Here is a 19563-nt window from a genome sequence, read left to right on the forward strand (position 1 = left end):
TTGGGACATGTTAGTTTCATAACATGACCTTTGAGTGGAAGTAGGTCAAATTATATCATTATATATCTTTGCACTGTCAATAAAATAAGATGTAAATAGCGCCCTCCTTTGAGAAGTTACAGAATTAGTATGGTCCCTAAACTAAATTTGTTGCGTAGAAATTAGGGTTAAGAACTGAGCATGGAACTGGGGACTAGACTTTGTGTTTGTGATTATCTTCGTCGTCTGTATTGTCGTATTAAATGATTGATAGGAAGATATTTTTCATCAATATGTCACCATGGGAATACACAGTTTAGCTGGAGAATGAGTGCAAGTTTCAGGCAGACCACATCCCGAATTTTGAGTAAGTTTTGTTTGTTGAAATTAACTTGAACGAGCGGCCGGCAAAAGTTAGCAGGTAGGCCTGCTGAGATGGACTGAACTGTCAAAGTGACACACACACACAGCACATACGATACACACAGCAGGGACAGTGAATGTCACTGCTGTGTGTAGCTAGTGTTAGTCGACTGCATAAATTTATGTTCTTCTTAAATGTTCTTCCTTTTTGTGCTTAAATATCTGCATTCATTTCCACATTGCCACATAACGAGTCATACTCGTAGTATCACTGCAACTGGACTGGCCACCATGTGCCTCGCCTAGCCAGGTGGGGGATTCTGCCGCCCCCCTCCCCCCCCCCCATGCTGGAGATTGCGCCTCCCCCACTCCCAATTCTACACGGTGAATTGTTCGAACATTTCGCAGTGAATACATTAGTGCCTTATTTTGAGTAAACTTCCTTCAAACCTGTGTGCACACATTTCTACCTCCATGCACACACCAGGGGCTAACCATAAGATGGGGACAATCCCAAGGGCCAAGCAAAATGGGTCACCGAGAGGTTACCTTTGTTTTGCACAACTGAACAAAGAAAACATGTCACCACCTACCTTCCAATTTCTCAGTGTATTTGAAAACATAACTAACTTTTTATTAAGCCAATCTTTGAAAAAATAAATAAAAAAGATGTTGCCCAGCTGTGAACTTACCCATTTTATCAGTGTAAGTTTTTATTGTAAATTGAGATACCATAAAATTTGATCAATTTGTTTAAGTATCCTCTGCTTACCAGTTATCACGCTATTATGCCTTTTTCTTTGAATTGGGAAAAAAATAATGATGCCATATATCAATCGATGCCCTAATTATCTTCATTTTTTAATACTAGGTATGCAAACATGTATTAAAACTTGATGGACATTGAAATGTTCACACCACACCGATCTTGGATGACTTCAACTGGCCCCATTTGTTTTGAGTTTTTCCTGTTTTCACGGCAAACGAGAAAGTATGGTTTCCCGGTGAAGCCATACATGGAAGAAACATCTGCAGTGACTACAAGTGTTCTTTGAGACTCTGTGTATGACTGTATAGCCAGCAGTTGCCTTCATTTTATTCAAAATATTTTTTTATTAAATTTTTTAAATTACCATGGTAACTTGCACAAAATAAAAAAAAATAAAAAAAATATAAAAAGTGTGAATAATTACTGGCTTCAAAATCTGATTTCTATTTATTTTTGTTCTATTTTTTTTCTTAATATTTATAATAAAGCGTATAAATAAACAGTGATAATTGAATCAACAAGCTGATGTTTAAATTTTAATATAAATAATAGTATTGATACGAGGGTTACAAAATAAAAATCTCCAAAAATATTAGAAAATGATATAAGGCACAGGCTTCTTTAAGCCTCGGTATTTTTTTTCAAGAATGCTCAGCAAAACATTCAGTCACATGATTTTGATCATCATGAATTGTGAATTGAAATAGCGTTTGATGAAACTTTTTCGGTGGGCAATTTTTTTTTTTATGGCCTCAACATTATGACATATTTGTGTACCTTGTAGAAATGCCTAAAATACCAAACTTTTTCCATTTACAAGTGCAAATGACCAGTGGAGCCTTACGTGTTTCTAAGTTTTGGTCAAAGAAGAGGAGACTCTTTGCTTGGCGAATAAAACCACACAATTTTTATCTTGGGACTGTTTACATCACGCACAGAGAGGTAAAAGATTTGCCACGATATTAGGGACACCTCGAAAACAGGACCTCCTACGATACCCATAGTGTTTCTGAGAAGAGCTGGCTTGTTCCTTGATTTTTTACTCTCAGGTCATCTTCTGGAGTATAGTTGATGTAAACAATCTTCTCCTTGTCTTACATTTTAGAAAACCAAGATGGGAGAGACACTTTGCCTGAGTGGATTCTTCAGAATGGCGGCCCTGGGCCCTCTTTGGATCCTCGTGACATCTTCACTGGCAAACACTGCTCTGGAGTTTGATCGGGTGAACAACGGTGGAGGTTTCACTGATGCTGTCAAGGGTGTAGAAATCAAAGCTGAGTATTAGAAACCTGCTTTTTAATTTAAAAGGAATACTATTGTTGGGGGTAAATGATGGATGGGCCAAACAAAAGTTGCATCATATTTCCTACAACACTTAAAATGGAAAACAGGTTTTTCACACACACCCACCTACCACACCCTAGGTGACTACTTTTTCCACTCATTGCTCAGGTTTCAAAAACATGATGATGAGTGAATAATGGTTATACTAAAATTAGTATGAAAAAAAAACAGAAAAAAATAAAAAATTTGGGACCAGCTTAATTTTCTGTAATATTCCTGTAGTGTTTTAAATTTAAAACAAAATCAAAAGTTAAATGACAATTTTAAAAAACTGATTGACCCTCGGCCAACTTTACTTTAAAAAGAAATTACGGAAAACAAAGAAGGGAATAAAGGGAAAAACATAAAACTTTTTTGTTTGCCCCAACTGTGAAAAAATATCATGTCAGCCACTTGTCTACCTAATTTGTTCCAAAAACTGACCCTCTTTTCAGTGTTTAAGAAGACATAACACAAGAGTATCTTTGGTTGGCCCAACTATTGAAAAAAAACCGTTGCCCAGTGTAATAGAAACATTATTATATTTTTGTATGGCCTAACTAGATGTAAATAAAAATAAAGTGCCCCACTTTTTTGGTGTAACTGGAAACATGGCTTAATTTTTGTTTGAGCCAAAGAGAGATAAAAAAAACATATTGCCCACCTATCATCTTATTTTCAAAATAATGTAAAGCATTAGTATCTTTTTATTTTGTCATTTTGGTTTTTTTTTTAATAGGGAAAAGAGGTGTTGCCCATCTGGCCCCAATTTGATAAAGCTGCTTAATAAGCACAAAAATAGCTAACTACCCACAGTAACATTTTGCCAGCCAAACTACAATGCCCCATGTCCTTCTCATTTCTGCTTCTGAAATTTTGCACCTAAACCCAGTGTTCGAACTTTTTTGTTTGGCCCAACCACCAATTGGTACAATATAAGAAACATGGCTACCGATTTTCGGCCCCCCAAAAACCTGCTACCCATCCACCAATCTACCCATTTTCAGAATAATTTAAAAAATACCATCATTTTATTTGCCAACATTTTGAAACAAAGAAAGACAAAGAAATGTCGCCCACCAAAAAGTGGTCGCCCCAACTGTTTAATTTCAGTTTAATGGGAAACCCATGTCTTCATTTTTCGTTTGGTCCAACCACTTCAAAAAAGTTGCCCACCTTGTTACCCCAAAACAGGTTACATAATATTTTTTGTGTGTGGCCTTACTGTGAACTGTTTTACTATACTCTTTTGCAGTGAGAAACTAAGAACATGGCTAATGTGTACTTCTAAAAAAACTATTGTTTTGTAAGGCCCAAGTTATCTTTATTAAAATCTTTGTTTAAATCTTTCAATAAACTGAATGATTGTTAAAGGTATTACAAAGGATTGGGCAGGATAAAAAAAGATTATATTAAAAATTAGATTTGAAAGCTTACTGATTTTGAAGAATATCTCAAAAACAAAGTCTGCATATCTGCTTTTGGTTGTTTACATGCTGAAAATGCCTCATGTACACATCAATTATGGCTGATCACACAAGATATTAAAACTGTCAGCTCAACCGATCCTGTATATTACCTTAAAGGCACTGGACACTATTGGTAGTTACTCAAAATTATTGTTAGCATAAAAGATTGGTAATAAGCAATTTAGAGCTGTCAATAGTATAACACATGGAGAAAAACGGCTCCCTATTAAGTAACGTAGTTCTTGAAAAAGAAGTAATTTGTCAGTAAAATATTTTAACTGATTTCGAGACAAGCATCTGAAGCACACAACTTCGTTTGACAAGGGTGTTTTTTCTTTGGTTATTATCTCAAAACTTTGTTAAAAATTTTCACAGGTTTCTTATTTTGCTGAAATACTTAATGTACATGTCTATTATGGCTGATCACACAATTTATTAAAACGGTCAGCTCAATCGATCCTGTAATATACCTTAAAGGTAGTGGACACTATTGGTTATTACTCAAAATAATTGTTAGCATAAAAAATTTATTGGTAAACAAGCAATGGAGAGCTGTTGATTGTATAAAACATTGTGAGAAACGGAATGTCTGGAAAACAAGCAGCTGAAAGCACATAACTTTGTGTGACAAGGGTGTTTTTTCTTCAGTTTATTATCAACAACCCTTTGAGTTCAAATTTTCACATGTTTGCTATTTTGTGCATAATAAGATACACCAAGTGAGAGGACTGTTCTTTGACAATTACCAAAGGTGTCCAGTGTCTTTTAGTCCGAACTTCTGTAATGTTGGATATAGAAAAAAGTGCTTCTAACCATGAAATTTCTTCCTTGATAAAAACAGTATTACAAACAAAATTTCCATTTACCGCATATTTCTTGTTACTGGTACTCAGCTGTTTGCTTATTCTGAAAACCACTTGGAAATTTGGTTGGTAATCCTGTTTTTAACAAGGAAGAAATTTGATGCTTAGCAAATTTTTGTGCTTAGCAGCACTATGAAATTGGGCCCAGGACACTCTTTTAGAGAGAGGAAAGATATATCATCAGCGATTTATCTAAATTTAAGTCTTTTATTTTTTTCACCTTTGTTGTAGATTGTCACTTTACTGTGCTACTATTTGTGAGTTTATATCTTAATCTGTTTATGTCGCAGAGTGTTTAAATTCTTGTGACATGTTTTGAGAATTTGCCTATTATTATGAAAAGAAATAAAATGATATATTTATATTTATATTCCAATAAAAGCGTGAGAGCAAAAATTTAATTCTAAATTTGGCCATGTGTTATTATTTCTTTATTGTCTTTGTTTTTAAATTTAAAATGGTCTGTTTAATTATTTGGGCTTAATTAATATAAGGGCTTTAAAAAGGGTAAAATTTAGGATACGAATCGGACTCAAATAATTAAACGGCAAAAGCGGGTTTTTTTTAAGTCTCATTAAAACAGCCACTGCCAGCAAGTTTTTTATTACACTTTCAATTTTGCATCTAACGGCAAAGGAAAATTTTCGACCAACTTAGGGGGTCATTGCCAATGGACAACTTCGACCAACAGAGGGGGCTCTTTAATTTAATTTTTGACCAACAGAGGGGGCTATTAAATTATTTATTCCCGTAAATATATAACTCAATGCTGTACAGCCATGGTTGTGTAATATTCATCACTCCAAAAAATGTATGATCTGTACAGTCATCGTTGTGGCCTAGTGGATAAGGTTACAGTTTCGCGAGGACAAGGTGAGAGGTTCGAGCCCCGGCACGGACCATGAGGTAAGCGAAATAAAGAAATAACCCACGTTTCTTCCACAGGTACATGATAGGTCTTGACGGACGGAGAGGAGACGCAGCAGCAGGAGGCAACACGGCGGCGGCACCACGAGGAGGGGACGGCACCGGGACCAGAGAGAGAGGGGGAGGCGGCACCGGAGAGAGAGGGGAAGGGGGAGGCAATATTTTTTCAATAAATTTCATTTTTGGGCAAAAAAAAAAAAAAAAGACCGCAAAAAATTTTTTTTTGCGGTCTTTCCATTTTCTAAAATCGCCTGAAACGTACGCTCGTTAATTTTGGTGAAAAAAGTTGGTAGAAAAATTTTTTTTACAAAATATTCCAATTTTTTCACCATTTTCAGAGATCAATTTCTTAAAATCGCTTGAAACGTACGCTCGTTAATTTTGGGCAAAATCGAAAAAAAAAAAAAAAATCTAAGTGCAAAAGTCGACAAAGTCATATACTTTTCACAATTTACATCACTAAAATGGCCCCCAAATACTTCTAAACACCTTCACACTGCTTACACCGTTGTATTACATCAGTCCAAACATTTCCTCTTCAAAATTCATCTAAAATGTACAACTTAACTCAAAATACAGCCTTTAAATGCAACTTAATTGGGTACAACGTGTACGTAGGCCTACGGTTAAACATACACAATAACAACACATACGCGTACGTAAGTAACGCATTTTCGCACATTATGTCCAATTCTTGTAACTTTTATACCAATTCTAAGACAATTCAATCAATTTATATACATTGCTTGTCAAAAACAACTCATTTTACACCAAAAAACTCTCAAAACGAGCACTTATTCACGTACATTTCTATGAACAAATATTAAAGGAAAAAATAGTCAGACCCCCATCACTACCTGTATACCACTTGTTAGAGACTGGGAACTAGACCTTGACGGTTGCCATATAAACAATATGTCCTAAGCATTGAGATACAATAAGTACACGATCTTTGAGCAGCTAAAACTCCACCAAAGGATATCTATCTGTGAGTAATTTACAAGATTCATAACAATATTGAGTAGCCAAGTTGTTTACAACGTTTGTGGTGTAACCAGAGATTGGGGAGGGAGGGTGGGGGGGGGTTGGCAAGTGGGGTCAAAGACAACATTTTACACGATCTTTGAGCATACCAAAACGTTACCAAAGGATTTCTATTTGTGAGTAATTTACAAGATTCATAACAATATTGAATAGCCAAGTTGTTTACATTGTTTTGGGGGTAACCAGAGATAGGGGAGGGAGGGTTGGGGATTGGCAAGTGGGGGCAAAGACATCATGGGGGGGGGGGGGGGCAAAGACATAATATTAATTTTAACTTGTCATTAAAAAAGCAGTAGTGATGAGAGCAGTAGTCTCTCGCAAAGCAGACGTATTGTATGATGGTTACGCGAGAGCTGCTTCACTATCACCGCAACAGACATTTTAACGACTTGACCCCAAGTTCGTCTTGTGTTTGGGAAAGTTTGAGGGTCCCTCTGGTTACGCCACTTATTTTAAACTACAACAAACTAATTGCACCTTTTCATCTCTACATGTAGGCAAACACACAAAAATGAAAGGGCACTCTAATGCATTAAGGGTAATACTAATAACAATATTAGTGGCTTCTTTATAAAGGGCTCGTATTCATCACTAGTGATGCTGAATGCGCGTCACCATTCAGTATTTTCCTGTAGGTAATGTGGAGTAATATGCAGCCAATCTGACCAAGAATACTTGGGGCAAACCCCTTCTCTTTTTGATAAGTGCACCAGGTTCTTTTACGAGCATTACACAGCACACAGAACCAACGGTTTAACAGGACCCACCCCACCCCACCCCTCCCCCCAGTCCGAAGGACCTGTCAATAATAGTTAAGTGTACTACTTTAGGCAACAATGGTCACGACCGGGACTCGAACCCACACTCTGCTGTATATAGAAACATCAACAGAGCTTCAGTCTGTAGTTTGGCTACAATGTATCAACATCACCAACAAAAATGTATGCGTTTTTTCAACACTAAATCATTTACAATTTACACTGCCAGTTTCCCTTGTGATGTGGTTTACTACCGGTACTTGATAGAATCTAAAATCATAACTTGGTACCATTGTTCCTCACATTCAACTTGTGTCTTTCTAGAAGTGCCATTGAAATGAAAGTATGATAGTACAAAATCTAAGAACTGAACATAAGTTGTTGAAATCTCTACGATTGAACTTGGTTGATGTGTAAATCTAAAATAGACAAACTACTACAAACTGATCTTTGACAAAGCTTCGTCATACACCCATACCTATGAGCCACTTAAGCGTCACATAGATTCATGAATGTATACTACACATACTAATTAATTGTCTTTTCATTATTTTACAGATGTGTGCTGGCAGAGGGACTTCAGGAGAAGTACGCCCGACCTAAACTCCTCAGAATTCACAACGCTATGAGCTGAGCTGGATGGAGAGTTCGATAAAGCCAAACATTTATTGGTCTTTGTAGGACAGTTACACTCTCCAAGAGAAAGAATTAGGAATAACTGGATAAGAGCAATTCTACATGTAGCAACACCTGTTTATTTTTCAGCTTAGCAGAAATGTGGCCATTGCAAATCATAGTGTGCTCTCTGCTTATGAGTTGATTGTTGTACTTAGTTTTGCCAGCAAAATGGCATAAATAAGTAACTTTAAATACTCTTCTGCCAGCACCAATCGATAATGTACCTTACATCAACAGTCGCAATAAAGGGACTGATTATTAGTAAAGGTCTGTTTACAAAATGTTAAGACTTCAACAAGTATACCTCATTGCTTTTTTGCACAATTGCAATACTGTAGGGGGACCAGGACTAGGAGGGAACATGGTCGGGGATGGATCGGGAAAGTAAAATTGGCCTTGGTTGATAGTCCAAGCCTTCCGGCTACTGCCTCATCGAGTGGGGACTTGTTTTTTGTACAACTCTGGCTTTCCCCTGGGCCCTGGACTGCGAGGCATTTTAAGTATATTGATGATGCTGTCAAAGTGCAGCCCCGTCAAAGTGTATATTTGTAAACAGACCTTTTTACAATTCATAAACAAAACAAAAGAGGCCTACCTTATCCTAGTATTGAATAGTTTACAGAGTTGAAGTACGAGCAGCTTGTAGTAAAGAGATGATGAAGTGTTTGAATTCATGATGACGCTGCAATTTACGTGTTCCTATCAAAGCCCTGGTGCATCTCTTGTGTGGAAACTGCTCCTCCTCATCATCTTAATGAACCTTAAACAGAAATACAAGAATAAAGAATAATTAGTACACAATTATAAGAGCCACTGATCCAACTGAACAGTCTGGGCTTATCACAGTATAAGTTAAAAGTAGCGTAGGGCCTTTGGTGAAAAAGTGCCTTTAAAAAATTAAATACATTTTTGATTATGTTTATTGAAATATAGGCCTAAGCAAAATGGCATGCCACATGTTTGTACATGGCAAATTTAGGCCACAGCAGATTTTATGTTTATTTTTAATTTTTAAAAGGGCACCTCTTGTAGACTGTCAACTTCTACTGAACTATTGTTAATATTTTTCTGCTAAGCAAAAGGAAGCAGGGTATGAGTTACAAATAGTACATGTGACAAGGCAGTTTGGCTGGTAACCTTACTCTAGTATTCAAAGGAAAATTGCTTTGTGCTAAGCTACTTTTGAGGCAAATAAACTGCTCATTGAAACTGGGCACTGGGTATGAAATTTCAGGCTTGCATTTTTAGCAAACATCTTTCTCATTCGAATGAAATTGACAAGTATTTTTTAGCGTGTCATGGCCAAGTGATTATACTTTACTATAATTGCTTCTCTTCACCCTGGGGTGTAAATGGATACCTGCGAGGGTAGAGGTTGATATTGTGTATGAAAAGCCACAAGCGCCTTACAGGCAGTTCAGGGCTGTATACTTCCCAGGGAGCTGAGAAACATTACAGGGATGGTATTGGCCCTATGAGGAGGGCACTAATGTAAAGCGCAATGATACGGTTATTGTGCTATATAAGAATTTGTTATTATTATTATTAACGAATATCTATTTAATAATAATAATATAATAATAAGACTTGTAATGCGCACGTATCCACCCGTATTTGTTCAATTATTGTACACATCATAGCTACTCAGTCTTTTGAGTTTTTTATAGAGTAAAGTAAACAATTAAAAAACCCACGATGGAGAAAATGAAAACAAATACAAATGTTTACTTGTTTGATTGTTGAAATGTGAGATACATAGTTGAGACAGGTTAGCTTAGGCTTAGCATGCAGTCAGAAGATGTATGAATGCATACAGGTGGTGGTTCAGCATACACAAACAAAGTGGAGTGCAATTTGTTGTTGGGTGTAACGTTAGTTGGGTGGGGGGGGGGGGTAGGCTGGTATCAAAAAAGGCTAACATATTGAGGGCAGATTCCAGATTGACAGAAAAGTGGGGTTCCTGTTTGGGATTGAAGTACATGGCCCTATTTCATAAAGCCATGTAAGCATAAAGCACAAACAAATCTTGCTAAACAGAAGAGAAGCTAGTTGCAAGTCAAAAATCAAACTAGTGCCATCCACTCATGTTTTGCTTAGCCAAGCAGCATTTTCTGCTTAATAGCTTTATGAAATTGGGCCAAGGCTGGCATTAATTTAAGGGGTTGCATTGAGGGGTGGTTCAAGATTGAAAGAAAGTGGGGGGGGGGAAGGGATTGAAGTTCAGGCTGGTAGTAGAAAGGGTTACATCTTAGGGGCGGTTCAAGATTGAAAGAAAGTGGGGGGATTGAAGTACAAGCTGGTAGTAGAAAGGGTAACATGTTGGGGCGGTTCAAGATTGAAAGAAAGTGGGGGATTATAGTACAGGCTGGTATGAGAAAGGGTTACATCTTGGGGGTGGCTCAAGAGTGAAAGAAAGTGGGGGATTGAAGTACAGGCTGGTAGTAGAAAGGGTTACATCTTGGGGGCGGTTCAAGATTGAAAGAAAGTGGGGGATTGTAGTACAGGCTGTAGTAGAAAGGGTTGCATCTTGGGGCGGTTCAAATTTGACAGAAAGTGGGGGGTTGAAGCACAGGCTGGTAGTTGAAAGGGTTACATCTTTGGGGCGGTTCAAGATTTAAAGAAAGTGGGGGGGATTGAAGTACAGGCTGGTAGTAGAAAGGGTTACATCTTGGGGGTGGTTCAAGAGTGACAGAATGACGTGCATATTTTGGGATTGAGCAATTTCAGTATTATGCACTACTGACAACAAAACTGTCGGAAGAAAAATAAATAAGCAAAGTAAGCCACAACTCACCAGTATTTGCAGTAATTTCAGTTGGAACAGTTCAGTCATCTGATGAGGTTTTATTGTGTGGTGACGGCTACAATCCTGTCTGTTGCGCCCGTAACCAATGACGATGAACACAGACCAACGTTACTTCAAGGATTCCTAAAAAAGGGGAACAACAACAATTTGAGTAAAAAAATCGTTCTTTTTTGGGGTGTTAACTCTCATGCATTTTTGAAACTAAGTCTACACAATTTTTCCTTCCTCCATGATTGAACTGAAACACACGTTAGAGGTTACTCAAAGAAGTATGAGGTTTGTGCCACAGAACAAACCTCAGTTTTTGGAGTAGGGACTTATTTTGGCTCAAACTGAGCCGTTTTTGTCCCTAATAACGTGACTCCCTGTAACAACCTTGTATTTATGCCGTACTATGAATCTGAATTACATATCGATCGGTAGTCGGCGAAGCATCCTAGTGGAAACATCAGGCCAACTTTCTTTTTACAGAAGACAGTCACATGGACAAATTTCAGTTTTAGACATGAGGGAAAACCCCGACCTGCAGTCAGGTAGGGACTAAAAAACACAACCGACATGCAAGGCTCCGTTCCGGGAATTGAACCGGGTCCACAGAGGAGCCTTCCCATGAGCTAAGACGGGGAAAGGCAGGAACAGAAAGGAATCACTGGAATGCTTTATTATGCATGCAGAGGCACTGACTGACATTCTACAACCAGTGCTATTCAGGCATCAGGCCCCTGGGCCTGGGGCTCTATCTCTATGTTATTGAATGTTAATTACTTCTATCACATTATAAGAGTAAGGGAATCCAGAGTAAGACTTTAGCCAGTCCGTACTCATTGCTTGAAGGAACGGTAACAACATAGTAAGGAATACGAAAGTTATCTTCAAGGACATTCAACACTAGTCCATAAAGACGCTAACATCCCCATAACAACACACAAGTTTTTGCTTTATAAAATTTAACTTCAAAGAAAAGGGTCATAAAACTGTGCCCCACGGCGTGTAGATACACACTAAGAATCTACCAGCTATTTCCTGACGAGCTAAACAAGAAACTAAACAAATAAATCATTACTTACCGATGTTTTGGTTTGAAAACACTTTGATTTTAAATCTTCGTGTGAGCAGACGACATGTTTACGAAAATATAATTGTGCAGTGAATTTGGCACTGAATGCACATGCGCAGGACCACAGCTCCCTCTTGAGTAAGCAGACAATCATTATACCATGCCCTTTTCGAAACCACGGTAGTACGACGTGGACTGTCAGGCTTTGACCTCCATTTGAATGGTTGAAGCTTCGTAAACCGAAGCGCGTTTTCAAAATAGCCGCAGCATAAAATGCAGTGGTTTCGAAAGGGGTCTTATATTGGGCGGGGAGGTAGCCGTGGGGGTGGGGCCAGGGAGGGGAGTTGACCAATTCATTTTGCTCAGTGGCTCAATGTTCAATAATTTTTACAGCTATAGTTTTGGGAATTATTATAAATTTAAATTGAAAACTAATTTCACTCGAAAAGTTCGTTTTGTTCAATTTTGATCTTGACCCAGGATGCCCAAAGGAAACAAACATTGCTATTATTCTTTAACTTTTGTTGTGAAATACTTTAAAAGAAAAATACAATGTTGAGACGACAAAAAAAAGTTAAAGTAAGAACTAACCTGACAAAAAAGGCGTCTCTTGAATTTTGCATCTTAATTTATGGATGAATCAAACATTTGTTTTAATTTTATATTTTTGCATCTAGAATAAAGATATAATTGAAATGCGGGGCGGCCACCTTAACAAAAAACTTATAAAAAGGCCTTTTCCTCTCTTTGGAAAAATAAAAAGGCCCCTCGTGCTCCTCTTTTTGGAAAAACCCGGACAATAAAGTGGTATTTTATTTTACTCAGGTAAGACACAGTTTCTCAACCCATTTCTTTTCAAACTTTTTGCTTTCTATTCTAACTGGCAACCAACTAAAGTAATTGTGTGTGAGCAATACGACACCTAACTTTACAAAACATGAGAAAGTTAAGCGGATTAAAAAAATAAAATTTGTCATGAATTGTTTCATTATTATAATAATACATGCTTTTCACTTCTTATTGTGCTTAAATTTTTTATTTAGGATACAATGTTGAAGTAAATATCCTGTCATTTTAATATTTCAGCTTTTAACTTTTTCTTGCTGAGTGTTTCAATCTTAGTCAAGTTTTGGGCAGTATTATAATAAGAGGTTTCCTCAGATGAGAAACTAGTTTGAAAGATATTTCAATTAAATAGTGTAAAAGAATTATTAAAATAACCTTACTATAATGTGTGTTCTTTTTTAGTTGTAAATGTTTAGCAATATTGCAAAATTACACCAAAGTTATAAACTTATTGAGACATTAACCAAGAGTCAAACTTTTTTATCTCATCAAAAACACAGGATCTTTACTTTTCATCTACTTAAAAATAGAAAGCACTTTATTTTAAAAATATTTGGCCGCACAATTTCCATAGTAACATCCAACATTGGGATGTTAGTTCATAACATGACCTTTGAGTGGAAGTAGGTCAAATAAATAACTTGTAAAAAGCGCCCTCTCATTTTGAGAAGTAACAGATTTAGTATGGTCCCTTAACTAAATTTGTTGCGTAGAAATGGGTAAGAAATGAGCACGGAACTTAGGTACGAGTTGGGGACTAGACTGTGTTTGTGTTGTGATGATCGTCGTTGTGTTTTGTCTGTATGAATTGATAGGAAGATATTTTTCATCAATATTCAGTTTGCTTTTATATCGTCGAATGTTACCATGGGAATATGGCGTGTCAAACGTTGCATTATTCGATAATGTACAATATATGTGCGATGTTTCTCATATATATGCGATAATTGTCACATATGTGCGATATTCATTTGATGTATGCAATAAATGTAATATATATGCAATAAATGTAATATATATGCAATAAATATAATATATATGCAATAAATTGTAATATATGTGCGATAAATTGTAATATATGTGCGATAAATTGTAATATATGTGCGATAAATTGTAATATATGTGCGATAAATTGTAATATATGTGCGATAAATTGTAATATATGTGCGATAAATTGTAATATATGTGCGATAAATTGTAATATATGTGCGATAAATTGTAATATATGTGCAATAATTTGCAATATATGTGCGATAATTTGCAATAGAGATGCGATAAGTTTTAATATATGTTTGATAATTTTGTAGTATATTATATGCGATCATTTGTATGCGATGTTTTGTGACGGTATACATATGCGATAATTTAATATACATGTGCGATGTTCATTCTTATATAATATGTGCGAAAACGGAATTGTGGGTTATAGTATGGCTTCCTGTCCACTTGATCCCCGTATCCGTAATGTTTTAGATCGGGCCAGACTATACTCTGGACGGTATAGTATGGTTCCTATGGTTCAATGAGATTGGCGTAGGGTTTATAGTGATGGTCAGGGTACGAGACTCGAGCAGCGTATTTCCGAAACAGCCAGCCAGCCGCGTATTCGGATAATAGAACACATACAGTACAGGGAGGTGACAAAATGTTGCATTTTGCTCAAATCTGAAGGTGAAGATCTGTTTTACTCGAACGAATTCTGCAATATTAGCATAATTTAGAATTTGTAATTGATAATATGTCAATTTCATAGCTTCTCATGATTAAAAAATAATTTTTAAAAAGTGAAAAACATTAACAAAACGTCAAAAAATGACCCGCAAACGAAAAGGCAAACATTTTTATTTTGTATTTTTTGCATTTTTTAATATGTCAAAAAAACATCACTGTGAAATACAAAACCATACCTTGAAAAGAATTTATACCCTTCGTTAAAACAAAACATTTAATTTGTAATCCAGAACTTTCAAGACTAATATAGTGGGCGTATCAAATTTTGGAGCTGGGTAAATTTGGTTCACTATCTAGTGGTTAATTAACCACAGTTATTCTGACGCCATTGTCAATGTACATTCCGCCCAATTACATAGACGGTGCACTTAAACACAATTTGAAAAGAATTTGAACCCTTCGTTAAGACAAAAAGTTGCTTTCTTGTTCCAGAACCTTGAAGGAAGATAGACTGGACGTATCAAATTTTGAGCTGGCTAAATTGGTCAACTATTATTGATTCTGCAATAAAAAGAAAATGTTTAAAGAAAATGTTTAAAGAAATTGTTTGTCTTATCGAAGGGTGTCACCACTTTTTGCTCGCGGCTGACATAACTATAAATGTGGTGACTAAGATTCAAAAAATTTGAAAAATGATTTTGCAAACAAGACACAGTTGAATTTTTATAGCACAAGAACTTTTAAATTTTATTGACAACAATTAAAAATAATCAATCATGAGTGTTTCAGATATAGCTCGGTAATTTACTAACTTTAACTGTTCTACGATTTAAAGTCACCTGGAAATAGAAGTGTTTTTCTTTCAAACATAAGAGTATATGCTTACGAACAATAAAACAATTTATTTAGTAATTGATAAGACAAACATTTTCTTTTTATTGCAGAATCAATAATAGTTGACCAATTTAGCCAGCTCAAAATTTGATACGTCCAGTCTATCTTCCTTCAAGATTCTGGAACAAGAAAGCAACTTTTTGTCTTAACGAAGGGTTCAAATTCTTTTCAAATTGTTTTTAAGTGCACCGTCTATGTAATTGGGCGGAATGTACATTGACAATGGCGTCAGAATAACTGTGGTTAATTAACCACTAGATAGTGAACCAAATTTACCCAGCTCCAAAATTTGATACGCCCACTATATTAGTCTTGAAAGTTCTGGATTACAAATTAAATGTTTTGTTTTAACGAAGGGTATAAATTCTTTTCAAGTTATGGTTTTGTATTTCACAGTGATGTTTTTTTGACATATTAAAAAATGCAAAAAATACAAAATAAAAATGTTTGCCTTTTCGTTTGCGGGTCATTTTTTGACGTTTTGTTAATGTTTTTCACTTTTTAAAAATTATTTTTTTAATCATGTGAAGCTATGAAATTGACATATTATCAATTAAAAATTCTAAATTATGCTAATATTGCAGAATTCGTTCGAGTAAAACAGATCTTCACCTTCAGATTTGAGCAAAATGCAACATTTTGTCACCTCCCTGTACTGTATGTGTTCTATTATCCGAATACGCGGCTGGCTGGCTATTTCGGAAATACGCTGCTCGAGTCTCGTACCCTGACCATCACTATAAACCCTACGACAATCTCATTGAACCATAGGAACCATACTATACCGTCCAGAGTATAGTCTGGCCCGATCTAAAACATTACGGATACGGGGATCAAGTGGACAGGAAGCGTACTATATCCCACAATTCCGTTTTCGCACATATAAGAACGAACATCGCACATGTATATTAAATTATCGCATATGTATACCGTCACAAAACATCGCATACAAATGATCGCATATAATATACTACAAAATTATCAAACATATATTAAAACTTATCGCATCTCTATTGCAAATTATCGCACATATATTGCAAATTATTGCACATATATTACAATTTATCGCACATATATTACAATTTATCGCACATATATTACAATTTATCGCACACATATTACAATTTATCGCACATATATTACAATTTATCGCACATATATTACAATTTATCGCACATATATTACAATTTATTGCATATATATTACATTTATTGCATATGTATTACATTTGTTGCATATATATTACATTTATTGCATATATATTACATTTATTGCATACATCAAATGAATATCGCACATAGTGACAATTATCGCATATATATGAGAAACATCGCACATATATTGTACATTATCGAATAATGCAACGTTTGACACGCCATATGGGAATACACAGTAAATCGCAGTGAACAGCCAGCCGGAGAATGACATGAGTGCAAGTTTTAGGCGGACCGCATCCCGCATTTTGAGTAAGTTTTGTTTGTTGAATGTTGAATGAACGGCCGGCAAAATAAGTACCGTCATTGACACACACAGCACATACATACACACACACACAGGGCTGAGGCAGTACAGTGTCACTGAGTAGTGTCAGTCGACTGCATAAACTAATGTACTTCTTAAAAGTTCTTCCTTTTTGTGCTTACCTTAAATATCTGCATTCATTTCCACATTGTCACTAATGAGTCGTACCACTGTTGTTGCCACTGCAACTGGACTGGCCATCAATCATGTGCCCTAGCTAGCTAGCCAGGTGAGGGATTCTGATTCCCGCCGGCCTCACCCCCTGGCTGGACTCTGGAAACTGCCCTTCCCCCACTCACCGTTCCACACAGTGAATTGTTGTAAATGGAACACATGAACACATGACCCCCTTTTTCTTTTGCCACACTATTCAATTAGTGTATTAGAGAATTTGAGCCATGGCTACCTTTGTTTTGCCAAACTATTGATGAAAAAAAACATGCCAACTACTCGTCAGTGTATTTGAAAACATCACTTAATTTTTGTTTGGCAAAACTTTTTTGTATAATATATATTTTAAAAAAATTGGGGGGGGGGGGGGGGGTTCAGGAGCAATGTTATTTTTGTTCATGCCCAATTATCAAAACAAATAAAAGTTTTTCAACATTGACTGTTTTAAATGGCACCTTTAAGTAGATGTTTTCCCTTTAAAGTCATGTCAACAATTTTTTTATTATTAATTGAGATACCATAAAATGTTGCAATAATCTCCTTGTATTACATTTCAGAAAACCAAGACGGGAGAGACACTTTGCCTGTGAGACACTTTGGAGTGGATTCATCAGAATGGACATCCCTGGGCCTCTTTGGATCCTTGTGACATCTTCACTGGCATATGCTAATCTGGAGTTTGATCGGGTGAACAATGGTGGAGGTTTCACTGATGCTTTCAAGGGTGTAGAAATCAAGGCTGAGTATTAGAAACACGCTTTTTAATTTAAAAGGAATACTTTTTTTTGGGGGGGGGGGGGTAAGGATGGTTGGGCCAAACAAAAATTGCATCATGTTTCCTATAACACTAAAAAAAGAAAACAGGTTTGTAACATATCACCCACCTACCACCCTAGGTGACTACTTTTTCCCAATCATTACTCGGGTTTCAAAAACATGGAGATGAGCGAATAGTGGTTACTGGAATTATTATGAAAAAAAAAGAAGTGAATAAAAAGAAAAAATACAACCTTTTTGTTTGGCCCAACTGTGAACAAAATCATGTTAGCCACTTATCTACCCAATTTATTCCAAACTGACCACCGTTTCAGTGTTTAAGAAGACATGACACAACATGCAAATGGAATTAGAAATGAGTATTTAAGTTCTTGCAATTCAAAGGCAGGTTTATATCTTAATTATTTTGGTCACAGAGTGGTTAAATTGTTGTGACATGTTTTGAGAATTTGCCTATTTTTATAATATGAAAAGAAATAAAATTATATATTTATATTATTTGTATTCCAATAAAAGCGTGAGAGCAAAAATTTAATTATAAATTTGGCCATGTGTTATTATTTCTTTATTGTCTTTGTTTTTTAATTTAAAATGGTATATTTAATTAATTGGGCTTAATTAATATAAGAGCTTTAAAAATGGCAAAATTTAGGATACGAATCGGACTCCTCAAATAATTAAATGGCAAAAACGTTTTTTTAAAGTCTCATTAAAACAGCCACTGCCAGCAAGTTTTTTATTACACTTTAAATTTTGCATCTTATGGCCAACGAAAATTTTCGACCAACTTAGGGGGTCATTGCCAATGGACAATTTCGACCAACAGAGGGGGCTCTTTAATTTAATTTTTGACCAACAGAGGGGGCTATTAAATTATTTATTCCCGTAAATATATAACTCAATGCTGTACAGCCATGGTTGTGTAATATTCATCACTCCAAAAAATGTATGATCTGTACAGTCATCGTTGTGGCCTAGTGGATAAGGTTACAGTTTCGCGAGGACAAGATGAGAGGTTCGAGCCCCGGCACGGACCATGAGGTAAGCGAAATAAAGAAATAACCCACGTTTCTTCCACAGGTACATGATAGGTCTTGACGGACGGAGAGGAGACGCAGCAGCAGGAGGCAACACGGCGGCGGCACCACGAGGAGGGGACGGCACCGGGACCAGAGAGAGAGGGGGAGGCGGCACCGGAGAGAGAGGGGAAGGGGGGAGGCAAGATTTTTTCAATAAATTTCATTTTTGGGCAAAAAAAAAAAAAAAAAAGACCGCAAAATTTTTTTTTTGCGGTCTTTCCATTTTCTAAAATCGCCTGAAACGTACGCTCGTTAATTTTGGTGAAAAAAGTTGGTAGGAAATTTTTTTTTACAAAAAATTCCAATTTTTTCACCATTTTCAGAGATCAATTTCTTAAAATCGCTTGAAACGTACGCTCGTTAATTTTGGTGAAAATAAAAAAAAAAAAAAAAAATCTAAGTGCAAAAGTCGACAAAGTCATATACTTTTCACAATTTACATCACTAAAATGGCCCCCAAATACTTCTAAACACCTTCACACTGCTTACACCGTTGTATTACATCAGTCCAAACATTTCCTCTTCAAAATTCATCTAAAATGTACAACTTAACTCAAAATACAGCCTT

At 36.2% G+C, this 19563-nt stretch overlaps 1 long non-coding RNA gene across 1 annotated transcript; it reads right to left on the reverse strand.

Moving 5' to 3' along the window:
* Positions 1-365: 365 nt before the first annotated feature.
* On the reverse strand, positions 366-12132 carry LOC139939791 (uncharacterized). Its single transcript, XR_011786354.1, has 4 exons — positions 12047-12132; positions 10968-11102; positions 8769-8933; positions 366-2361 (listed from the first exon to the last, which is right to left on the reverse strand). It is a non-coding gene; the product is annotated as an uncharacterized lncRNA (long non-coding RNA).
* Between the last annotated feature and the right edge of the window lie 7431 nt (positions 12133-19563).

This window comes from Asterias amurensis, chromosome 7, assembly GCF_032118995.1.
Source record: "Asterias amurensis chromosome 7, ASM3211899v1".
In the NCBI taxonomy this organism is placed as follows: domain Eukaryota; kingdom Metazoa; phylum Echinodermata; class Asteroidea; order Forcipulatida; family Asteriidae; genus Asterias; species Asterias amurensis.